Source organism: Schistocerca nitens, chromosome 5, assembly GCF_023898315.1.
Source record: "Schistocerca nitens isolate TAMUIC-IGC-003100 chromosome 5, iqSchNite1.1, whole genome shotgun sequence".
In the NCBI taxonomy this organism is placed as follows: domain Eukaryota; kingdom Metazoa; phylum Arthropoda; class Insecta; order Orthoptera; family Acrididae; genus Schistocerca; species Schistocerca nitens.
In genome coordinates this window covers 626,906,444-626,930,044 of record NC_064618.1, presented here as the reverse complement: position 1 = coordinate 626,930,044, position 23,601 = coordinate 626,906,444, and the positions used below count along the sequence as shown (strand labels likewise).

The 23,601-nt window shown below is 43.8% G+C and overlaps 1 protein-coding gene across 3 annotated transcripts in view; it reads right to left on the bottom strand.

The window, feature by feature from the left end:
* LOC126260845 (xenotropic and polytropic retrovirus receptor 1) overlaps positions 1–23,601 on the bottom strand; it is a 308,009-nt gene that overhangs the window by 156,464 nt on the left and 127,944 nt on the right. The window contains exon 1 of one of the 3 annotated variants that reach the window (XM_049958249.1): positions 22,068–22,135. The exons of 1 other annotated variant lie outside the window; for it this stretch is intronic. The gene's annotated coding sequence lies outside the window, so the exon portion shown is untranslated. Of the gene's footprint in view, positions 1–22,067; positions 22,136–23,601 lie in introns of those variants that run through there. One more of the 3 variants, XM_049958246.1, reaches the window with a different exon arrangement.

Genomic DNA, 23,601 nt, shown 5'->3' with positions numbered 1-23,601 from the left:
ACTGCGTAGGATCCTACGGTCTTGGCGTGCATCCGTGCGTCGCTGCGGTCCGGTCCCAGGTCGACGGGCACGTGCACCTTCCGCCGACCACTGGCGACAACATCGATGTACTGTGGAAACCTCACGCCCCACGTGTTGAGCAATTCGGCGGTACGTCCACCCGGCCTCCCGCATGCCCACTATACGCCCTCGCTCAAAGTCCGTCAACTGCACATACGGTTCACGTCCACGCTGTCGCGGCATGCTACCAGTGTTAAAGACTGCGATGGAGCTCCGTATGCCACGGCAAACTGGCTGACACTGACGGCGGCGGTGCACAAATGCTGCGCAGCTAGCGCCATTCGACGGCCAACACCGCGGTTCCTGGTGTGTCCGCTGTGCCGTGCGTGTGATCATTGCTTGTACTGCCCTCTCGCAGTGTCAGGAGCAAGTATGGTGGGTCTGACACACCGGTGTCAATGTGTTCTTTTTTCCATTTCCAGGAGTGCATATCCTATACACCTTCTGCTATCTGTAAATTTCAGTGGTTTAGTGAATTAGAACAGCCTTTCCATGGGTCTTTTGCTCTAGTATCTACCTAAATTGCAATATGAAGGGAGGCAAATAGGCAGTCGCCAAAGGTTACCGAGAAGTAGAACAAATGTATTTGAGCATTGTTATCCCTCGCGCCGGCATCCTGAGCTCTTGTTGGTTTTGTGCTTCTGGAGGACACACATGCGGTGTGTTTGCAGTCGCTTTAGTTACCGTAGTAAATTAAGAGATTATGTAGCTCCTGCATTGTTTCCACGATGGATATGGGGATATTTTTCTTCGGTAAGAAGCTGAAGGGAATTGCAGCGCATTAGGAATATTTATCCTCCCCATCTGAGAATCTGAACTCGGGCTTTGCAGCAAGTAGCGTCGCACAACATTCCTGAGAGGAGCCGTGGCCTTTTTCTTACCTAGAGGAGACGTTCATATATGTCACAACGCTTTCACAGATTTCTCGCCTCCCAGCTACAAACATACACTAGTGGTAGGAAATACTGAGTTTACGTACTGAATTTTTTTGCATTTCTGAAGGAAATAATGTTTGAGGTGGAAGTTAATACACTAATAAAATTGTCAGTTGTATAGCTACAGTAAGAGCTCATCCCCAAAAATCAAAACTTATGGTTTTAGGACTTGTTGTCGATAAATTTTGCGATTTTATTGCAGTGTGCGTCGCGCTACATACCGAACACTCTTGTGTACATTTATTATTTCTGTTAATATGATTACATCTATTCAACAATTTCAATACAACTACGAAACTTCGTTAAAAATCGACTTTCATCTTTGAGTTACGAAAGATTGAACATCAAAACAAGATGTAATCACAGTGGTCAAATAATAACCGTTTTTTTTTTTCAATATGTAACAAACGTGGTAGATTCGAATGAATAGAAGTCTATCAGTATACTAACGTTTCAAGGCAGCCTACTGCAGGAAGCTTATCTAACGTTTCGATCATGCGACACCGATATTAACACATTTGTTGCTTAATAGCGTTGTAATATTAACAAATTCTCTTCTCAGCACTATTCATTTCGCGACCTGGTAGAAGACAAGACCACAATGTTCAAAAATGTTCAACTGTGTGTGAATTCCTAAGAGACCTAATTACAAGCACACGCGCGCACGTACCCGAGGGAGGACTCGAACCTCCGGCAGGAAGGGCTGCGCAGTCCGTGACGTAGCGCCTCAAACCGCACGGCCACTGCGCGCGGCAAGGCCACAATGGAAACCACCAGAGATACTTAAGTTTGATAACCCTGTGGCCGTTTCCATAGCTCTACCAACCACATTAATAAGAACTTCGAACCGACCTGTTGCAATTTAAGAATACGAGACGTATCGAGATCCAGTAAACGCAGTTATAAACAAAGGAACAAATCCAAATCGCGGTGTGCATTGCATATGATTTATTTCATAGTAAATTTACGTTAGCGATCCGAAGTGTAATCTTGATTATACAAAAACACTTTTTTTTCAGACAGTTTACCCCAAAAAAAATCTGTGATAAGATTACGAGAGTACTACAGTGGCACCTATGCTAAATACGAAATGCCATCAGCCTGAATTACGCTGAATGCTGTTAATGGCGTTCGATGGTTGTTTTTATCTATGAAGAGCTGTTTTACCCATCGTGAATGGAGGCTGCCCTGACAGTAGCACTGTTGAAGGGAGACCTCGTCGGCCACTTCGTCCTTTGGCAACTGCAGTTCTGTATAATGACTGGTCAGGTATACTCTGAAGGCAAGAATTGTGATCCTGACCTAGAAACGTACGTTGAAGCTCTGCCTCATCAGTTGCACGGTGATTGATAAATCAGATAACTTACAAGAGACATAAATGATCGGGGAGACCTACAAGTACCACGATGCCTAAGCAATTAATATCATTTGTAACAAATTGTATTATGAAGCTTAGGTATTGTATATTTTATACGACAATATGGTGGCTTATACAGGCTGATTGTCACAAATAACAGAAAACAATCCTCAGGACGATAAAGACGAATAATGACTAAAGAAATCATCTACAGAAATACTAGAGGCCATTTTATTCGTAGAGAGCAGCGCCCTCAGTAGTACATGCCAATGCACGATACGACTCCTCGAAATGTTCGAAATGGTCTCGAAGCATCTACGCACACACCACATGCAATGCCGCACTCGTTTCAATGCTCCAGTCTGCAGCCAAGCAGCGTCACAGGCAGAATGATTTCGTCCTTCCGTTTCCTGCATATCTGACTCTGGCTACGCACACATGACCCGTTTCATGCATCCTCTACAGATCCAAAGCAAAAGCGCTGAGTTCCGCCGACAGAGTTAATCACGCAGATTGATAGCCTCCCCCGAAACCAACACCCAGGATAGACGTGCCCCAACACTGTGTAGCAGAGGTAGGCTAGAGTATCGTGATATATGACAGCCACATGAACCTTGAGACCACCTGGCAGGTTAAAACTGTGTGTCGAACAGAGACTCGAACTTGGGACTGTCTATCAGTTCATATCAGCGCACATTCAGCTGCAGAGTGAAAATTTCATTCTGAAAACATCCCCCAGTCTGTGGCTAAGTCACGTCCCCGCAGTATCCTTTCTTCCAGAAGTACTAGTTCTGCAAAGTCTGCAGGAGAGCTTCTGTGAAGTTTGGAAGTTAGGAGAGGAGGTACTGGCGGAATTAAAGCTGGGTCGTGAGTCGTTTTTGGGTAGCTCAGATGGTAGAGCTCTTGTTCGTGAAACTAAAAGGTCCCGAATTCGAATCTCGGTCCGACACACAGTTTAATCTGCCAGGAAGTTTCATCAGCGCTTACTCAGCTGCAGAGTGAAAATTTCATTATGGACACATGAACCTTCATACCGTCAAATTACCGGGTGGCTATAATTAAAGTACAGCTACTCACGGAGGTCCAATGTGGGCTGTAATTATTGTATGGCAAGGAAATTTGGCAGATATGCTGATGCTTTATGCGGAACAGATTTACACAGGAAAAAAATTAGTTCCAATTTTGACCACCAAGTGCAAACTGGCGCTGTACAGTATCTCTTTGACGTCTCCGGTGATCATACTTAACAAATTACCATTTGGTTGACCTTTCCTGCCCACGTCCCGTTCCTAATCCATTACGCATGGAAACAATTCTATACGTCTTTCCTGCGTTTAGAGCGCCAGACTTGCGCCTGATGGCCAAAACTGGAACTAATTTTTTTCCAACGTATAGCGGTTCCGCATGAACGCATTAGAACATCTACGAAGCTTCGCTGCCATACGATAATTCCGGCCCACACTAGACACCTGTGAGAAACTGCACTTTAATTAAAACCACCCGGTACTTCTTCCAGCACCAAGGATAGTATAACCAGCAGAAGGTGCGGAACGGCTGTCAGGCGAAGAACCATTTCGAGAACTAGATCGTCAGTAATTCCCACCTACAATTGACCGAAGCTGTTCAACAGGAGTACGTACTCGTTTGTGGGGCATGGTTGTACCAAGAATGAATGTCGCAGTCACTGTTCACCACCGAACTCAGCACAGTTACTGCCAGCAGGGTCAAAATATAGGTTGCACAGAATGACTTCCTGAGCGCCATCCGTCGCCGATGAACGTGACAAATAAATCAGTAACAGTACAACCCCCTCCCCGGTATGCACAGAATATACCCTGGCGCCACTGAAAACAGTCCTTGAGAGTGTTGTATTTTTTCCTGACAATGCATAATATTGGCGACAATTTGTAACCACATGGACTCTGTCTTGGAAACCGAACAACTCCTCTGTAAGAATCTGCACGGACCCAACAACCATTGCTCGTGCAAAACCCATTCAACACACAGAATATGAAGTCGTTGATAGTGGAGCCCAGGCAGATCACTGTTCTTTGCCTTCCAAAAAGCTTTCAGTGCAGTTACATAGTATTGAGATAGTAAGCAAAACATATGATTACGGAATATCGCAGGAGGTTTAAGATTTCCCTACAGGTTTCTTAATACACAGAACTCAGCACATTTCAGTATAGAAGACGGTAATAAGTGAAAGAAGAGTCGGGCGTGTTGCAGGGAAGAGTTACGTGACTACTACCATTCACGATTTTACTCGCACAAATAACCTGATAGATCGTGCTGCTAATTCTCTGGTGCTTTTCTGACAGAAAAGGACAACACACAACACCCAGTCATCACGAGGCAGAGAAAACCCCTGACCACGCCGGGAATCTAACCCGGGACCCCGTGCTCGGGAAGCGAGAACGCTACCGCGAGACCACGAGCTGCGGACCCTTGCGTGTTGGTTAGAGTGAGTCCGGCTGAGGGCCTGTGATTAACCGGTCTGCGTTGGTAGACACCCTGGACCTACATCTGGAGTTATAGTCTGAGGTGCGATTTCATATGACAGTAGGAGCCTTCACGTGGTTATCCCACGAAACCTGACTGCAATTTTGTACGTCGGTCTTTTAATTCGATCTGTTGTGCTGCCATTCATGAAAAACATTCCAGGTTGCGTTTTTCAACACGATAGCGCTTACTCACATACCTCTGTTGTAACTCAAAAAGCTGTATAGGGTGTCGACATGCTACCTCCGCCTGCTCGACCACTAATCTTTCTCCAGTCGAGCACATATGGGACATGATCTGACGACAACTCCAGCGTCATCCACAAACAGCATTAACCGTCCCTGTATTGACCGACCAAGTGCAACAGTCATGGAACTACGTTCCGCCAACTGACATCCATCACATGTACAACACAATGCATGCACGTTTTCATACTTGCATTCAACACCCTGCGGGTTACACCGGTTATTAATGTACCAGCATTTCACATTCTCAATGTTTTATCTCGCGCTTACATTTACGCATGGTCTTGCAATGTTAATCACTTACATATATTGTATAGACATATGTATTCACGAAATTTCATTACTCTACATTAATTATTTTTTGGTCTTGCGACTTTTTCCCTCCCTCAGTGTAGTATGTGTAGGTCCGCCGCTCCTGCCAGAACAAAACGACACAGCGTGTCTGGAAATAGTTCGTGTCAAAATAAAAACTGCGGGATGTTGCGTTGTTGCGTGATTCCTCTGAAATGTGTTCACCGGTGACAGAACCAGCCTATTCCGTTGTGTTTAGCAGACGTGCCAGTTTAGTCGACCTACAGATGGATGAACTTCCACACAGATTTCCAGGCGAAAAGTTACTGTCCAATAGTGTGTACATTAACACAAACAGCCACTAAAAGTCAATAGTTCTACAGGCCATTTTGTAGTTTTGCTTGCACTCCATGGCAAAGAAGCGCAAATTTTAGTTTCAGCCGAGATATGTGATGTTTACTGGTATCCTGATGGTCAATATCAGCACTTCGAATACGTAAATAACGGTGACATATAGTAAAATATGTTGAACTGTAGTTACAGCTCATCATATGACCAGAATGTCTATACTTCTACCGTCAAAACTAATACACGAGATATTCATTGAGGAAGGATGATGTTTCTGGTTGCTTATTCGAAATAGTGTTCTTAGAACTATAAGGGCAAGTTTCTGTGAAGAATATTCACTAATGATGAGTGTTTCTGTGTCATCCTTTGAATCTTCACAATGTGTCTACTTAAATCAGATTTGTAACATTCCTAAACTGAAGACTAAGCTCAAGAATGCGTCGGGCAAGTGTTTGTGAGATCGTTCCGGCTTAAGTATTTTCGGATTCGTACCTCAAGACATAACAGTTTTAACTGATTAATAATTTCTCGGTGATGGCGTATGAAGTACTTTTCACTAATTTAAAAGAATTATATTTGGCTATATTGACGAACATCTGTCAGAAAAGCACCAGAAAATTAGCAGCACGATCTATCAGGTTATTTGTACGAGTAAAACCGTGAATGGTAGTAGTCACGTAACTCTTCCCTGCGACACGCCCGACTCTTCTTTCACTTATTACCGTCTTCTATACTGAAATGTGCTGAGTTCTGTTTATTAAGAAACCTGTAGGGAAATCTTAAACGTCCTCCGATATTCCGTAATCATATGTTTTGCTTACTATCTCAATACTATGTAACTGCATTGAAACCTTTTTGGAAGGCAAAGAACAGTGATCTGCCTGGGCTCCACTATCAACGACTTCATATTGTGTGTGTTGAATGGGTTTTGCACGAGCAATGGTTGTTGGGTCCGTGCAGATTCTTACAGAGGAATTGTTCGGTTTCCAAGACAGAGTCCATGTGGTTACAAATTGTCGCCAATATTATGCATAGTCAGGAAAAAATACAACACTCTCAAGGACTGTTTTCAGTGGCGCCAGGGTATACTCTGTGCATACCGGGGAGGGGGTTGTACTGTTACTGATTTATTTGTCACGTTCATCGGCGACGGATGGCGCTCAGGAAGTCAGTCTGTGCAACCTATATTTTGACCCTGCTGGCAGTAACTGTGCTGAGTTCGGTGGTGAACAGTGACTGCGACATTCATTCTTGGTACAACCATGCCCCACAAACGAGTACGTACTCCTGTTGAACAGCTTCGGTCAATTGAGTGGGGTGTCATTATGTGCCTGCAGGAAACTGGACGTACGTATCAACGGATTGCTGCACATGTTGGACGCAATATATCTGTAGCGCGTCGTTGCTTTCAGCAGTGGCCTGTGGAAGTTTTCCACACATTTAGACCAAATTCTAGACATTCGCATAGTGCAGACGCACTTCAAGATCGACCCATTGTGCGAGCATCGGTTGCCGACCGATCATCCACAGATGAAATTCGGGCATATGGTGAACCTGTTTTGTCAACAGGTACCTTTGGCAACAATCTACTTCAAGCAGGAGTACGATCAGGTATGCCTATGGCCAGGGTAACACTGACACCACAGCGCCGCCAAGCATGGCTACTCTGGAGTCGTGAAAGAATTGATTGGAGATTGAAATGGCGCTCTGTCGTCTTCAATGATGAGAGTAGGTACTGTCTGTGTGCGAATGATGGACGTACATGTGTATGGAGTAGACTTGCTGAGCTGCCTATTCCAAACTTCATTCGCCCACGACGTGGTTCATAGTCTCACATTTGGTGTTTCTGCAGGGTGAAGTAACCAGATGACGTGCTTTTTCAGCATGACAGTGCTCGTCTACATACGGCTGCTACCGCGCAATGTGCTCTTCGCGGCGTCCAACTGTCTTGGCCAGCAAGGTCACCAGATCTTTCGCCAGTCAGTCACGCATCGGACATGATGAACCGGGAACTTACTCATTCTCTAGGACTTGTGAGAACCATTGCCGAACCGCATAAAAGGTGCACGATGCCTGGGAAAATCTATTGCAGAATGCCATTCGCAATCTTTATGATCATTTGCATGCCCGAATACACACCAGCGCTGTCGCCAGAGCACGGTACTGTGAATTGATGTGACTGTTTCGGCACCCTTTACTGTGACGTGTGTTTAATTTGGTCTGAATTTGGTATCGTGCACTCATACAATGACGAACTGCCTGTCACCTCACTTGTCAATAAAATGACATAGTCCTTGAGGATGTTGGATTTTTTCCTTGGATTTTTTTCCTGCAGTGTAAGTCAGTACCCTAACGCAATTCATCTTGTCGAGATCTGCGCTGCTAACAGCAGAAATTACAATAGTTCTGTTTGAAAATGTGGTGTTGCACCGATGTCTGTGTAGCTAATATTGCTGTGACAAGACTAAGTCGCATAAGGAGAACTTTGTTACTCCGACATCCTAAGCGGCTCTGGAAATATTTGATATAAAGAGACTGGTTCAATTACTGTATAATGCTTATTTGCCTTTGTTTTATACATGTTACACGAAATGTTTTGTGTGAAATATTGAATTTCTATGTTTAACATAAAGGCCGTGCGGCTTCATTAAAATATTTGAAAAATATTTGACATTATACAAGTATTTCTAAATTTTTATTAAATACATGCTTTCAACTTTATTGATAAAAAAGGGTTTTTCTACAAAGAACTGTTATGGCTTTCAAGAGAAAGTAATTGCCTTATTGCTGTTGTTTTAAAGATGTTAATAGAAACAATATCTATGTAACCTATTAGTTTATAGTCTGTGATGCGAAACACGTTACTTAATGAAATACATGTGTAGTAGTCTTGCGCTACGGGGCACCCGTCTCTGGAAAGCAATTTGGCGTAACATCAAATACCGGGAAGGTTTTATTGCTCACACATCACTTTTCATGTGTCACGTACCATATAAAAATGAAAGATAAATAACTTAAATCTGTGAAAACTTTATATTCAAGATAAAGTTCTGTATCTTCAAAAATGGCTCTGAGCACTATGGGACTCAACTGCTGTGGTCATAAGTCCCCTAGAACTTAGAACTACTTAAACCTAACTAACCTAAGGACAGCACACAACACCCAGCCATCACGAGGCAGAGAAAATCCCTGACCCCGCCGGGAATCGAACCCGGGAACCCGAGCGTGGGAAGCGAGAACGCTACCGCACGACCACGAGATGCGGGCTTCTGTATCTTCGTATATGTATTTTAAAATAAAACTATAGGAATTGCACTAAGCAGACTGCGAACAGAAGGCACAACCTATCATGCACCTGGTGGTTGTTGACAGTACCTTATGACGAGGCACATACCGTTTACTCCAGTTTGGCAACGATGACATACAGCATGATACATCGTGGAATATACTGGTATACCGGTTTATGGTATTTATCAGTGCATTTTTGGTTATGTAAGTTCTATTACTTTCTACAATAACCTATTATATTTTCCTTTGTTGTTAGATCTGCTGGTTGCCACTGAACGGTAGGAATAGGTAATAGTGAAATACTGTTACGTATTTCTGGCACTGAATAGGCAGTTTTGACCGAGCGAGGTGAGGCCACACTGGACTCGCGTTGGGGAAGACGACGGTTCAGATCCGCGTCCGGCTATCCGAATTCAGGTTTTCCGTGATTTGCCTAAATCGTTAAATGCCAGGAATATTCCTTCTAAAGGACACCGCCGATTTACTTCCACATCATCGATACATTCCGAGCTTGTGCTCCGGTTCTAGCGACCTCGATGTCGACGCGAATTAAACTCTAATCTTCCTTCCTTCCTTTAAACATTATTTAAAATCTATCAATAACGCTTGTACCCGTTACAATAATACGTCGTACTTAGCACAGGCACACTAAAGGAACTCACTTGTCCGACCGTTCCATGAAGTCAAGTTATTTGTAATGTGCATAGTTTTCTCTGTACCTTTCGAACAACCTTAAGTGATTTCAGAAAATTCCTGGGATTTTGTATCCGTCCGGCCAGTTTCGCGCCTGTCTCAAAATCCACTGAAGTACATGCATTCCACTGTTGTACGCTTTCATCATCTTCAGCCTGCTCGAGTCGAATTTTTTAATTCTTCGAACATGGTAGTCTGAGTCCGTATGAAGCAGTGCAATCACGAGTCACATATTGTTTGCGCAACATGACAGGAAGACACGCAGGAATTCATCTAGTTAGAGAGTGTCTTGAGCGGCTAAAAGACCAGGAAGAGGAGGAGGAGGAGGAGGAGGAGGAGGAGGAGGAGGGGTGGAGGGGGAGGAGGAGGAGGAGGAACGTTGAGCAGCGTCGTCGGAGGGAGGGGGAGTCCAGCTTAGACTAGCATGGGCGTGGCAGAAATCGAAGCCGCGCGCGCGTAAACACTTTCTACTCTGCCTCATGAAGGTCTGTTGTCTCTGAGGCCACAATGTCTCTCGTTTGACCTCTAACACGATACGCACGGCTTCGGCGTGGGACGTCAGACACACACACACACACACACACACACACACACACACACACACACACACTTCCATGGGTCATAATGTTACACTGTTTGGATTCGCACTGACAACTAGCCACTTACATAATGGGGGTCGAGGAGCTTCCCGGGTCATGTGGAAGGCCACTTATTCAAAGCGGTAATATCTCTATGACAAGTGTAGGTACCGTCTGTCTGATAACAGATAATAACCCTAGTTTTATTTTCTCCTGAAAAACTATAGGTGGTAGATTCTAGAGTTTTAAGCGCGTACACGAACGGCACGCGAGTTTTTATAAAATATTACATTCTCCCATGACACGAAGTTGTTAGCCGTGAAGTAGACAAACCAACACAATATCGTATGAAAACTTAGATCCTAGCCGAGGCTAAAAAAGAGCAGTCCAGTCTTTCACCAGATGGGAGGAAGGAAAATTAGTCTTTAACTTCCCCACAATGATTATTAGGAAGTCTAAGAATGGAATGAACATCGATGGAGAACGAAATAAGCATCCCTCCTTTAAAGGGAACCATTCTGGGAGTTGCCTGTTCAAGGGAAACTTCCCAGGTTCAAATGGTTCTGAGCACTATGGGACTTAACATCTGTGGTCATCAGTCCCCTACACTTAGAACTACTTAAACCTAACTAACCTAAGGACATCACACACATCCATGCCGGAGGCAGGATTCGAACCTGCGACCGTAGCAGTCGCGCGGTTCCGGACTGCGCGCCTAGAACCGCTAACCCACCGCGGCCGGCGGAAACTTCCCAGCTGTCACCTTATATATACAGGGAAACCACGGAAAACCTAAATTTGGATCTAAGCCCCACTTCTATCGAACGCGAGTACAATTTCTTAACCACTTAGCTTCATCGCTCTTTGATACAATGAAAGTATCATGCGCAAACTTTAGTCGCGCGTGAAAGGCAAATCAACTGTTATACAACTGTAGCCGATTTGATACAAAAAATAATCCATGTCTTGTCCCTATATGAGCGGGAACGGCCAAAATCACTCTGAGATTGACTTTGCATCGTAGACACTTCGTAATACTTGTCACGTGGGTATTACTAGTATTACAAGTAATACAATTGTGAGAGGTTTAGACATGGAATCAGAGACTACCGATTCAAAGATCTCGGGTCTGATTCATTTTCTTTCTCCTCTGGCAATGTGAAAAACGTCGAGTTGCACCGCAGTTTGGAATGCACAGTGAACTGGAGTTTCCCTATAACTGGCTGGTAAATCAGTAAAACAGGCGGGAAGGAAGCAAGAGCATGGCATCGACAATAGGACCATAGCTAGTGAGACCCTGAAGTATTCAAACCAACCTTCGGGTTGATGACAGCTTTATGTTTTGTGGTAATGCCAGACTTCGTGTTGGATGCTAAGTGATCGAAAGGCCAACGACGTATTTAATGAAAGCTACCACAGATCATCTTCACTCCTGCTATTGTTATGCGTTATCTTCAGAATGGGTAACCAGGTAAATTGCGTAAGTTAAAGATGTGCTTGTCCAAGAAAAACTATTTTTTTTCCTCCCATTTCAACAGCTTTCTGCACCCAGAAAGACATTTCGGACAATATACTGAAAATAAATTCATTTCTGTTCATGAACTCTTTAGAGCTACCGAGAATGGAGTCAAGATTTCCAACAAAGATCCGCAAAAAGGGCCAATTTTCGCATTAAAAATATTTATGAAAAAGCTATCCACAACAAACCAAAGAAACACAGATTGTATCAGTGTAAAAGGTAATATGGCCTTTGTTGTTTTTAACCGGTATCCGTTGCTGTCTTAGACCATATAACGCTGTCGTCATAAAGAGTTTTTCACGTAATAGCTGCTACGAAATTCACGATTGGTGCGAAATTACTGACGCGTTAGCAACTGGCGACCGAATACACACAAAATAAAATGAATTACGCCCATATGTACACGAGCATATCCAGTGTTTATGCAGTGCTACAGAGACTGCGCTACTAACAGTCAAAGTGGAGGACAATGCCAACTACAGAGTGGAAGGAAGGAAGAGAGAATCCCGGAGATTTCTATATTCTGCAATGGCTTCCAAGATTCCGGTGTCTGTCCCGAAATCTTTCTGTCTGTCTGTCTCCGTCCATCTGAACTTTGGAAGTCTCATAAAACTGAACGGTTCTAAGAAGAGCTGAATGATCCGTAATTTGGTTTATAGCAGTGGTGCACTCAACCAGTGCTCAACAAACTCCAGTGTAACACTGCAGACAGTAATGTATCGCGCATAAAACGGTTTGTAGTCTGTGAATTTCATTTATGAGTAATTCTAATAATTATAAATGGTCCAAATGGCTCTGAGCACTATGGGACTTAACTAGAACTTAGAACTACTTAAAACTAACTAACCTAAGGACATCACACACATCCATGCCCGAGGCAGGATTCGAACCTGCGACCGCAACGTTCGCACGGTTCCAGACTGTAGCGCCTAGAACCGCTCGGCCACTCCGGCCGGCTCTAAGAATTATATGTCAATTGAAGAGGAATCAAAATGTTTCACTGCTGCGCATTCAGCGTGGCGTCTGTTCTTTCGGCCAGGTCCGAGACTCCACGCATTCGTATAATTCTGAGAACTTGTTAATCCACCGTTGCTTGTATAGCCCGGCAAGGATGACAAGTACAAAATTAGATAAGATTTACATAAAGCACAAAGCATATTTTCCTGCAAAGCATCCTCGAATGGCGGAAAATAGCACAGATAGAGCGTAGCGGCTGTTTGACAAACGGAAACTCCTATTCCTCACTGTAAAGATGAGATCCCTATCCAGATGCTCAGAAGCTGCAATCCACACATTTACATACGAATGTCGAGAAAAATCTCTCACTGCGCAATGTTATCACAACGTTATGAAATTTATGGTTATACTTTCGTTGCCGCAATTTATAATTCCTTCGAATAACATTTTTTTTAAATACAGTAATGCTTTTTAGACATCACCCATATAGCCAGCATCAGAAAAATTTTAATATTTAAATGCGTAACAACATAAACCGTTAAAAAACAAATACCTATTACAGTATTAAATATGGAGTTAAGTCAATGAGATAAGAAATTAAAACTGCAGTGATTTAAATGGAATTAAGGTTGATGAGTCTTTCGTACCTATTAAATTACATTACTGTAATCAAAAAATTAAAAATATCGCGTTTTCTATATTCTTATTTGTCCTTCTACTACAAAATCGTATAGAAGTTTACATACTTTCATGTCTTCTGTCGCTGAAAGGATTGCATGTCTGTCGCTAAAGCATAGAAAGAGTACCTTTCTTCAGAATTGGTTTCGGACGTTCTTGATGTCTTCTTTCGCAGACAAAGAAAACGTCGTTAACGTCGTCCTCATTGTGACATTCACATGAATATGATGTGAACATGTTCAGGCGGTAGAGATATTGCTGGAATCTTCCGTGATTTAATCGCAATCGCTTCACTGTCCCTATAAAGTTACTCCTGTATCTGCACTTTTGGTGCCAAGGACGTGTTTGGAGGTCAGTTACCAATGCGGCATAATATCTTCCTTTGATTTCGGAAGACCGATGGAGGTTTACGTTCCGTCGGAACCTGATTCTAATCATTATGGTCGTAGGAGATCGTCATGTGGCACTATCAAATGGTTCAAATGGCTCTGAGCGCTATGGGACTTAACTTCGAAGGTTATCAGTCCCCTAGAACTTAGAACTGCTTAAACCTAACTAACCTAAGGACATCACACAAATCCATGCCCGAGGCAGGATTCGAACCTGCGACAGTAGCGGTCGCGCGGTTCCAGACTGTAGCGCCTAGAACGGCTCGGCCACCCCGGCCGGCTGGCACTATCATATTTCACTGAACCAATGTACAAAGCTTCTTTGAACAAAGCAGCGACTACTTTTATTTTTATTCCATAGTGTGTCTTCACATAAAACATGATACCTGGCCGGGAAAATTAAGAAGATAATGCGACGGATTTGTACAAAATAATCGTATACGAGTCACTAAGGAGACAACCTCTTTAGTACTTCTCCAATGGTTTGGGTCCTAGTCAAGTCGGAATTGCGTAGCACATCGAACGAACACAGAGACGCGCTGCAACAGTAATAGCCTCGGCATTGTTTGTACGACTGTAGAATCTACGTGCTAAGCTATGGTAGAAAGGAAATATTATTCGTGGTACCATGTTGAATAAATTTAGATACCGAAATAGGAAATCGATGAAGATCGAGTGTGAATTAGGTTGCGCTATTGTTGACCTCGCAGTATTTTAACAGCTTCAGTGTAGAGTGTGAATTTGATAATAATGAGTTTCTTCTTGAACTTCTTTTGCGTATTTAAGTCCCTCTAAAATCGCTGTAAGTTCTGCAGTGAGTATGGAGACTATTTCATGGATCTCGAATTCGCCCCCTCTATTAGTTTTGCCATCTACGTATGCACTTCCTGCTCCATTTTTTTTTTAGGTCCATCTGTGTAAATATTTCTTGAGGATGGCCATGTTGCTAAAACTGTTAGCTAAGATGTTCTCATTCATTGGATCTTAGATGAATGGAGGCTGCTGATACCGTTTCTTGTTCCTGTTAGTCGATTTATGTGCAACGGCATAACACCAGACTTTTTCAGTATGATTGCCTCTGAAGTGGGCTCTCTGCAAGCGCTAGACATGTGTAACAGATGTGCACTCTTTGAAACTTGGGAAGGCTCCACTTCCCTCCCCCTGATGATACCTGGCTCTGAGTGTTAGATCGAGCACTGTTTTAGTATATGGGCCAGCAGACAAAGACCTAAAGCAGATTACGGTAAGGATGTCTGGCAAATCCGTGATACTGACCGAGGAGGAATTTGTCTCATCTCACGAGGAAGTAATGAATGTCCGGCAGCAAGCAGTAGTCCCTGCGATGGCTGTTTAGCTCCGTTGTTATTTTTGAGAATTAAGTGATAGATATGTGCTGTGTCCTTCGGCTGGTAGTCAGACTTCGAGGTCGGTATGAGCGATAACGTCAACGTGTTACTTCTAAGTACCGCGCTCGAGACAACTTGTTGACAGATATTTCATATCTCAGAATAAACAAAAATTGGCCACGTGCGAGTAGGGCTCTCGCTTTGAGGGATCTGTGCAAACTTAATTATGTATGTAGACAGTTCATCCATTCCGGGAATCGAGAATACCGACCATTTTTGCCTCTCATCGACAGTGATACTAGGAAGATATTAAAATGGAATGATCATATAAAGTTGATCGTCGGTAAAGCAGATGCCAGACAGATTCATCGGAAGACTCCTAAGGAAATGCAATACGAAAACAAAGGAAGTAGGTTACAGTACGCTTGTTCACCCGCTGCTTGAATACTGCTCAGCAGTGTGGGATCCGTGCCAGTAGGGTTGATAGAAGAGATAGAGAAGATCCAACGGAGAGCAGCGCGCTTCGTTACAGGATCATTTAGTAATCGCGAAAGCGTTACGGAGTTGATAAACTCAAGTGGAAGACTCTGCAGGAGAGACGCTCAGTAGCTCGGTACGGGTTTTTGTTGAAGTTTCGAGAACATACCTTCACCGAAGAGACAAGCAGTATATTGCTCCCTCCTACGTATATCTCGCGAAGAGACCATGAGGATAAAATCAGAGAGATTAGAGCCCACACAAACCCATATCGACAATCCTCCTTTCCACGAACAATACGAGACTGGAATAGAAGGGAGAACCGATAGAGGTACTCAAGGTACCCTCCGCCACACACCTCCAGGTGGTTTGCGGAGTATGGATGTAGATGTAGATATCGGTCCCAGGGATTCCAAGATTTTCGAGAATGTTTTAATTCCAGTAAAGTAAATGTTACAGTCATGCAGGAGGCAGGCGACCATTATTATAATAACCAGTATTTCTCCATTCAGGCTGACTGGGTCGCAATGGTACAAATCAAACATTAGGCAAGGAATGAGTGATTCTAATATGACGGGTTTCGGAATTTATCCATCAGATATCCAGGAGCGTTTACTGCACAGATATATGAGCAATAAAATGATTCCTTGCCTGAATTCTGACTTGTACCATTGAGACCCAGTCAGCCAGAACGCACAGCAACCGATTGTTTTAATTTCAAATTTGGCATCGGATAAGAAATGACAAAAAAATTTTCGTGTGATATAATTACAGATAAACAATTTTTGGAATTTTTCCCTTACTTGTGCTGTGAAACCTTACTATTTGCCAAGTTTCCTCACTGTAGAACAGTAGGAAATACACTACAGGTTTTGATGAGTGAGTATGCGAATATAAAAATGTGGCACAAATGACTGTAATTTTTGATTACGTGGGTTTAGAAGCTAACTTTAATTATACCGCCAAGGGACCGTAGACCTCAGTACGGGACATAAATTTCAACTTGATAAGTGTATCCATTCCTGGGAAAATTGTTTTCAACAATGAGTCAGTCGGACGGATGACAAGGCGATCGTACAATGGTTCCGTTTTTATCGTACAAGGGTTCTGTTTTTACCGATGGATGCACGGAATCCTAAAAATTAGTATGGATTTGAGGGCATACTATTTTTAGCGACGGTGACGTGACGTTCTCGGCCACCAGCCTGTGTGTCCTCACGTTCTGAAACTCAGCGCAGCATGTCATGAAGTGGGGGCGGTGTAGCAAGTTTCATAAGTACCTGTCCATATCATGGAAACGTAGGCTATTAGAGAGGAGTAAAGACACGCCTAATATGGGTGCTCAGGTCCTGACATTTTGTTTTTTATTAATTGTCTTAAACATGACTATACGAAAGCTTTGCAGCTTGAGACACTTGCCTCTCCGCGAGTTTGAGAGGCCGCGTGTGTTCCCTCTCCTATAAGGCAGCGCGTTGTTTATTTTGGCCTTAGCCACTATCTCCTCTTGCGCCATTACACTCGTCTGACAGTGTCAGTGGAAGAAGATTGTAGCGTGAGAATACAAAGCACACCGCCTGAAAAGTGAGCCATCATCTCGGTGTAGTTAAGAGGGCTGCAATATCTGTTTCATTATCACTAGGCTGTCGTGGTTTCTACATCCACAATGGGAACAGTCCCATTACTAGCATGGCGGCTGCGGCGAACAAGCTACACAGAGCCTGCCTGCTTGTGGCAAGACACATTGCCTCCTCCACGCCGCATTGCAAAGGGTATTTTTCGAATGTCGCTTACGTGTTCTTTGTAATATCCATAGCAGAAATCCTCCATACAAAAGTATTACGACGAAAGTCATGCTATATAAATAATATGTTGTATCAAGGCCAATATAATTGACCAACCTCCGCTGTTGCTGACACGTATGTATTTAATTATGAAGGACTGGCCAATTTCGGCATTACAAGTCATTCTCAAGTGTCGTAAGTGCTAACATGTCGTAATGTAATTAGCAGCGGAGCGGAATCGATTATGCAGTGTGATTCAAAAGTAACTAGACGTTTCGTGGGTGTAATGTATGGATTAAAATGAAAATAAAGTCTTAAATAAAGTTTTGCATGGAATTGCTTCATTTGCGAGTTATGACTGATAATGTCATTTTGGTAGGCATTGCATCTTGGGCTAGTACAAGCTTGGCGTGTCGTGTTCGCCTGCATATAGTCTGATGTTGCTTTGTCAACGGCGCCCCTTCACATTTTAGTCGGGAGGCAAGGGAATACCTCAAAGTTTCTTATCCCGATAAGTGGACAAGTCGTGGAGGACCTGTTGCTTGGCCCGCCAGATCTAAGGATCTTAATCCTTGGACTACTACCTTTTGAGCCGTCTCAGCGAACTCCTGTATTGTGTTGCAATGACAATGTAGCACAACTACAGCAGAAAATTGAAAATAGCTGTGCAGGTGTGCAGAATGAGGTGAACTGAGCTTGAAACATTTCGATAGCGTAAAGAAGTCGAGCATGTCACTGTCTTCGTCTGCACGAACATAATTTTTGAACTTGTCGTGGTGTAAAAGTAAAGCACGTAGTTGAATTGAATTTTGGGTCCCTTCGTGTCGTTTCTCTCTGAGAAGAATTAATTTTGTCTTGTATTTGTGATATCTACTCTATCGAATAAGTCTGAAATAAAGCAGTTTCAGACAAACTTTATTTAATGTTTTATTTTGATGCATACATTATACCAACGAAGTGAGTACAGTTACTTTCACATCACCCTATATTACACTGTTAACACTTTCGACCGATACTTGAATACTGCTCGTCAATATGGGATCCGTACCAGATAGGACAGAGACGGAATAGACAAGATCCAGAGAAGAGAAGCACGTTTCGTTACAGGTTCATTTAATAAGTGCGAAGGCGTCACGGAGATGCTCAGTCATCTCCTGTGGCAGACGCTGCAAGGGAGGCGTTCTGCATCACTTTATGGTCTACTGGAAAAGTTCCGAGACAGTACATTCCTAGAACAGTCAATCAAAATATTGCTTCCTCCTACGTACATCTCGCGAAAAGACCGTAAAGATAAAATCAGAGAGATTCGAGCTTACACAAAGACTTAGCAGTGGTCTTCCTGCCCGCGAACCGTACGCGGAAGAGGAGATTAGTGTTCAACGCCCTGTCGACAACTTGATCGTTAGAGACTGAGTACGATCTCGGATTAGGGAAGGATGGAGAAAAAAAGCGGCCGTGCCCTTTCGAAGGAACCATAATGGCATTTGCCTTAAGCAATTTAGGGGAATCACGGGAAAACTAAATCAGGATGGCCGGATGCGAGTTTGAACATTCGTCCTCGCTAATGCGAGTCCAGTGTACAAATCAGTGCGTTACCCCACCTGGTGAACCGTACGCGACTGGAACAGGAAACGGGGAAGTGACACTGATACACAAAGTATTCTCCGGCACACAGCATAAGGAGGCTTGCGGAGTATAGATGTAGATGAAGACAGCAAATGAGAATTGCCTGCAATGCCGAAATTGGCCAATCCTGCAAAATTAATTCAAGGAAATACGTGTAAACGACAGCTAAGGTGGATTCATTACAATGTCCATCTACAAAACTACGACTGTGGTGCCTCGCATGAAGAAAATACGTTTTAGCACGTGCGACAACCGCTAACGGCTGTAAGGCTAATAACTTTCCTCTTTCTACAATGTACAAAAAGTTGCAAGAAAAATTATTGGACTATAAACACACATTTATGAGGCACATCAGCGTTCTGTTGTTCAGATTGCAGATCTGAGACTGGGGATGGGAATGTCACAAAATAGTCATACGAATCTGACTCCTGTTTTTAATTTTGTACACATTGTAAATAAGTGACTTTTTCTGTATTTATTTTGTCTCCAGAGTTTGTACTCTAATTAGCCACTTTAAACACAATGCTATATTCATCATCATCATTTTTCGGGCCTTTGTCCCTTATCGGCGCACGGAGAGCATGGTTAATTCAAGGGGTGGCCGAATGCTCTTCCTGTCGCCATAAAAAAACAAGGCTGCATTGTATACGCAATTGTAATAACGAAATACATAAATGCTTATTTACAAATATATCGCTCAAGCTTTTCATAGGTTTGACCGAAACAATTTTTAACAAAAATAATTGAAAAATAAGTCAGACATTTTTGATTCATCAACTCACACCAATTCTGTTCAAATGGTTCAAATGGCTTTGAGCACTATGGGACTTAACTCCTCAGGTCATCAGTCCCCTAGAACTTAGAACTACTTAAACCTAACTAACCTAAGGACATCACACACATCCATGCCCGAGGCAGGATTCGAACTTGCGGCCGTAGCGGTCGCGCGGTTCCAGACTGTAGCGCCTACCAATTCTGTAACTCATAAGCAAGACGTAGTTGAAAATTGACATGTCATTGAAACCTACACGTTTATCCCTACACCCTTTAAGAATTTAACATTAACCTTACAAAGGCGGAAAAAAAAGCTGATTGTGGGAGGAGGTAACCCACAGTCACCCAAGTCTTCAAATATTCCGATCGTTCAGTCAAGTATGGGATACGAAAGCAAGGTGTGGTTTACATCAGCTTCTGACTCGGAAACGCACTCACATGCAGGGGAACCATAAATGTTGATAGTACTATCTGGATGTAGAGGAAAAGCTGCATGATCACAACGGAGTCTAACGATGGTAGAAATCTTTGATTGGACCAAATGGATCCCAGTGAACCACGATGTTGTAGGAATTTGAGGTTATAATGCCACATAATATCCACCTTCCTTTTGTTGGGACACATTCCACACCTCCTGTCATCGCGTTGACAGACACTACTCCTCCTCCTCCTCCTCCTCCTCCTCCTCCTCCTCCTCCACTCCCCCCCCCCTCTCTCTCTCTCTCTCTCTCTCTCTCTCTCTCTCTCTCTCTCACACACACACACACACACACACACACACAAGCGCGCGCGCACTGCGTTTGCTCATTTCCTCCCACCTCCCGCTCCGCCCCTCTACCTCTACATCTCCATCTCCATCTCCTCCTGCCTCCCCCCCCCCCCTTCCTCGTATACATAAATAAACAAAACTTCGGGATCGTATGACTACGAAAGTCCCAGACAGAAAATGTAATTTAATCTGCACCTGACTATGGCGATACAATGTGTTTCTTAAGTCAGCGTAATAATATACAGCCACCATCTGAAGACACTATATTGCGTACACAAGGAAAATATTGATTAAAATCTGCTCCTATACCCAAAACAGGAATGAAATAAACACCCGAGCTCTCCGAGAACAGCAACTAGCTTTATAGAACAAGGGTGTCTTGCTGTTTCGTTAGCGTTGCCAATTGGGGGCGTCAGCTGTGAAATTTCTCGTTATGGAGAAGAATGGATATTCTCTTACTACATTTTTCCACGCAGTGGTGTTTATTGTTTTATTCGCTATCGATTTCCAAGCGAACTACGGCTCTCTCTTCAGGCACTATATTTCTGTGGCAGCATTGCAAATACTTGCTGTTAATGTGCACCAGCGTCATATGCTTACAGGATAATTCTCGGAGTTCTTTAAACATATCGCAATGTCTTTGTTTCAAAAGTAGTGAGCACGGTAGAGGGTACTGGGGTACATTAACAGGATATACTTGCTGTGGTACATCACATCGATGACAGTGCTCAAGTGTCAGAAGATGAAGTCGCCGCTACTCGGAAGATGACAGGCAATAAATTAAAACAATAAACGCAGCTTCTCTTGCAATAGTAAGAGAATGATCTTTGTTCTACGAAACAGAAGGTTAAAGTAGCTGGCAATGTATCAAAAGTGTTGCAAGTTCCTCAAGTAAACAAGGTTCGTGGGAGGAAGGCAAAGAAGAGAAAGTTGGCGAAAGGGGAGTGGGAGATGATATGGTAGCAGAGAGGAGTGAGGACAGAAGTGGTTGCGGAATGGACGGAAACGGAGAGAAGATATTTATGACCCCTTGTCTCTTCTCTGTATCACTCTTTCTCATAATCGACTGCTATGTCGTTTAAAATAAGGATCTGGCTACTTTATAATTTGACCACTACTCTTACGTTTGAAGAACTAGTACCGTTGCTACTCGTTTAAGCCCGGCTGCTACGTGATAACAGAAAAATCGGTGGTGCTACTTTGTTACGAGGAAAGTCTCCATAAACCACACAAACAAGGAAGTAGGCAGACAACTTCAAGCTGCGAAAGGAAGACCAATCGTATAGTGTGTTTAGGAACTCCTGTCTGGTATAGTACGATCATTGGCGTCAACAGACGACACTTTAACTGGGTTATAAGCTAGTGGCCGTCACGGACAACGCGTAGACCTTGACACTGCTTGCTGCCTGCGGCGTCCCTGCCGACGCGTAGTGCAGCGTGGCGCAACTACTCACCGAGTGTAGCTCAGCGTGTCGTGGCAGCGGTGCGCGTAGCGGCCGGCGGTCGCTGCGTGACTGAGTGATGCTCAGCTGTTCGTCCCCTGCCAGGCGCCACAGCGCTGCCACCACAGCCGCCGGACAGATAAGATAGCGGCGCGCGATCAACTTCTCCCAGTCCTCAGTTGGCTGCGGCGCCAGCCCAGTGTCTTCCCACCAGGCAAAGAGGCTGTCAGGAAGAGCGGGACGGCAGTAAAAGAACCCATTAGCGCTCGGCAGGAGTGAATCACTAAGTCATTAGTGCCGCCGATTCCCTCCTCACTCCTTGACAATTCTACTGACTCCTTCGTGGCCGGCCGGGGTGGCCGAGCGGTTCTAGGCGCTACAGTCTGGAACTGCGCGACCGCTACGGTCGCAGGTTCGAATCCTGCCTCGGGCATGGATGTGTGTGATGTCCTTAGGTTAGTTAGGTTTAAGTAGTTCAAAGTTCTAGGCGACTGATGACATCAGGAGTTAAGTCCCATACTGCTCAAAGCCATTTGAACCATTTTTTAATTGCCACTTTATTGAAGATACATTCAACCTCTCCTTCAGAGACGTACTTTACCAACCGACAAAGCAAAGAGTGAACTCGACCCTGACAGGAATTAGCTTGGCAGCCGCGATCTAGTTCAAAGATGTGCTGGCTCGTATATCATTGTTCAAACATTTTTAGAGTTCCGTATCTCAGTGGGCAAAAGCGGAACACTTATACGATCAGTTTGCTGTCTGCCTGTCTCTCTGACTCTTCAAAACCCTTTTTCTCAGGACCAGGTAGATCGAGATGTAACTAGTGTCACATATTAAGGTCTGTGGGCCAACGACCTTGACACACACTCGTCAGATTTCCGAAGTTAAGCGCTCTCGGGCTTGGCTAGCCCTCTGTTAGTTGACCGTCCGGTCTGCCGAGCGCTGTTGGCAAGCGGGGTGCACTCAGCCCTTGTGAGGCAAGTTGAGGGTTTACCTGACTTAAAAGAAGCGGTTCCGGTCGCGAAAACTGACAACGGCCACGAGGGCGGTGTGCTGACCTCACGCCCCTCCATAGTCGCATCCTGCAACTCCTATGTGCTGAGGATGACACAGCTGTCAGTCGGTCGGACGGAGTTTAGTTAGGAGTGATTAAGGTCTTCGATTGGCGGCCATTTTTTTTTCACATACTGTGATACTTGCAAACATGCTCAACAAAACCTATAGGGTAATTCCTGTTGATGTAGAATCGGGAAATTTGGCAAGAAGCAAGGTCTCACACTACAACCAAAGGAAAATAAGTAATTATACCAAAAGAAAAAATTAATGTCTTTTGTTGTCAGAATCTCTGTCTGTCCGTCCGTCTGTTGAGCACCCTTTTTCTCGGGAACGGGTAAATGCATTAACTCGAATTTATGTCACATAGTAATTTCTATGGTCCCTTGGAGTTATAATAAACACTAGCTTCTGAATCAGTGCAATCAGAAGATGCAGCCATATACGTCACATATTTTGATACTCGCAAACTCAAAACCAATAGAATACT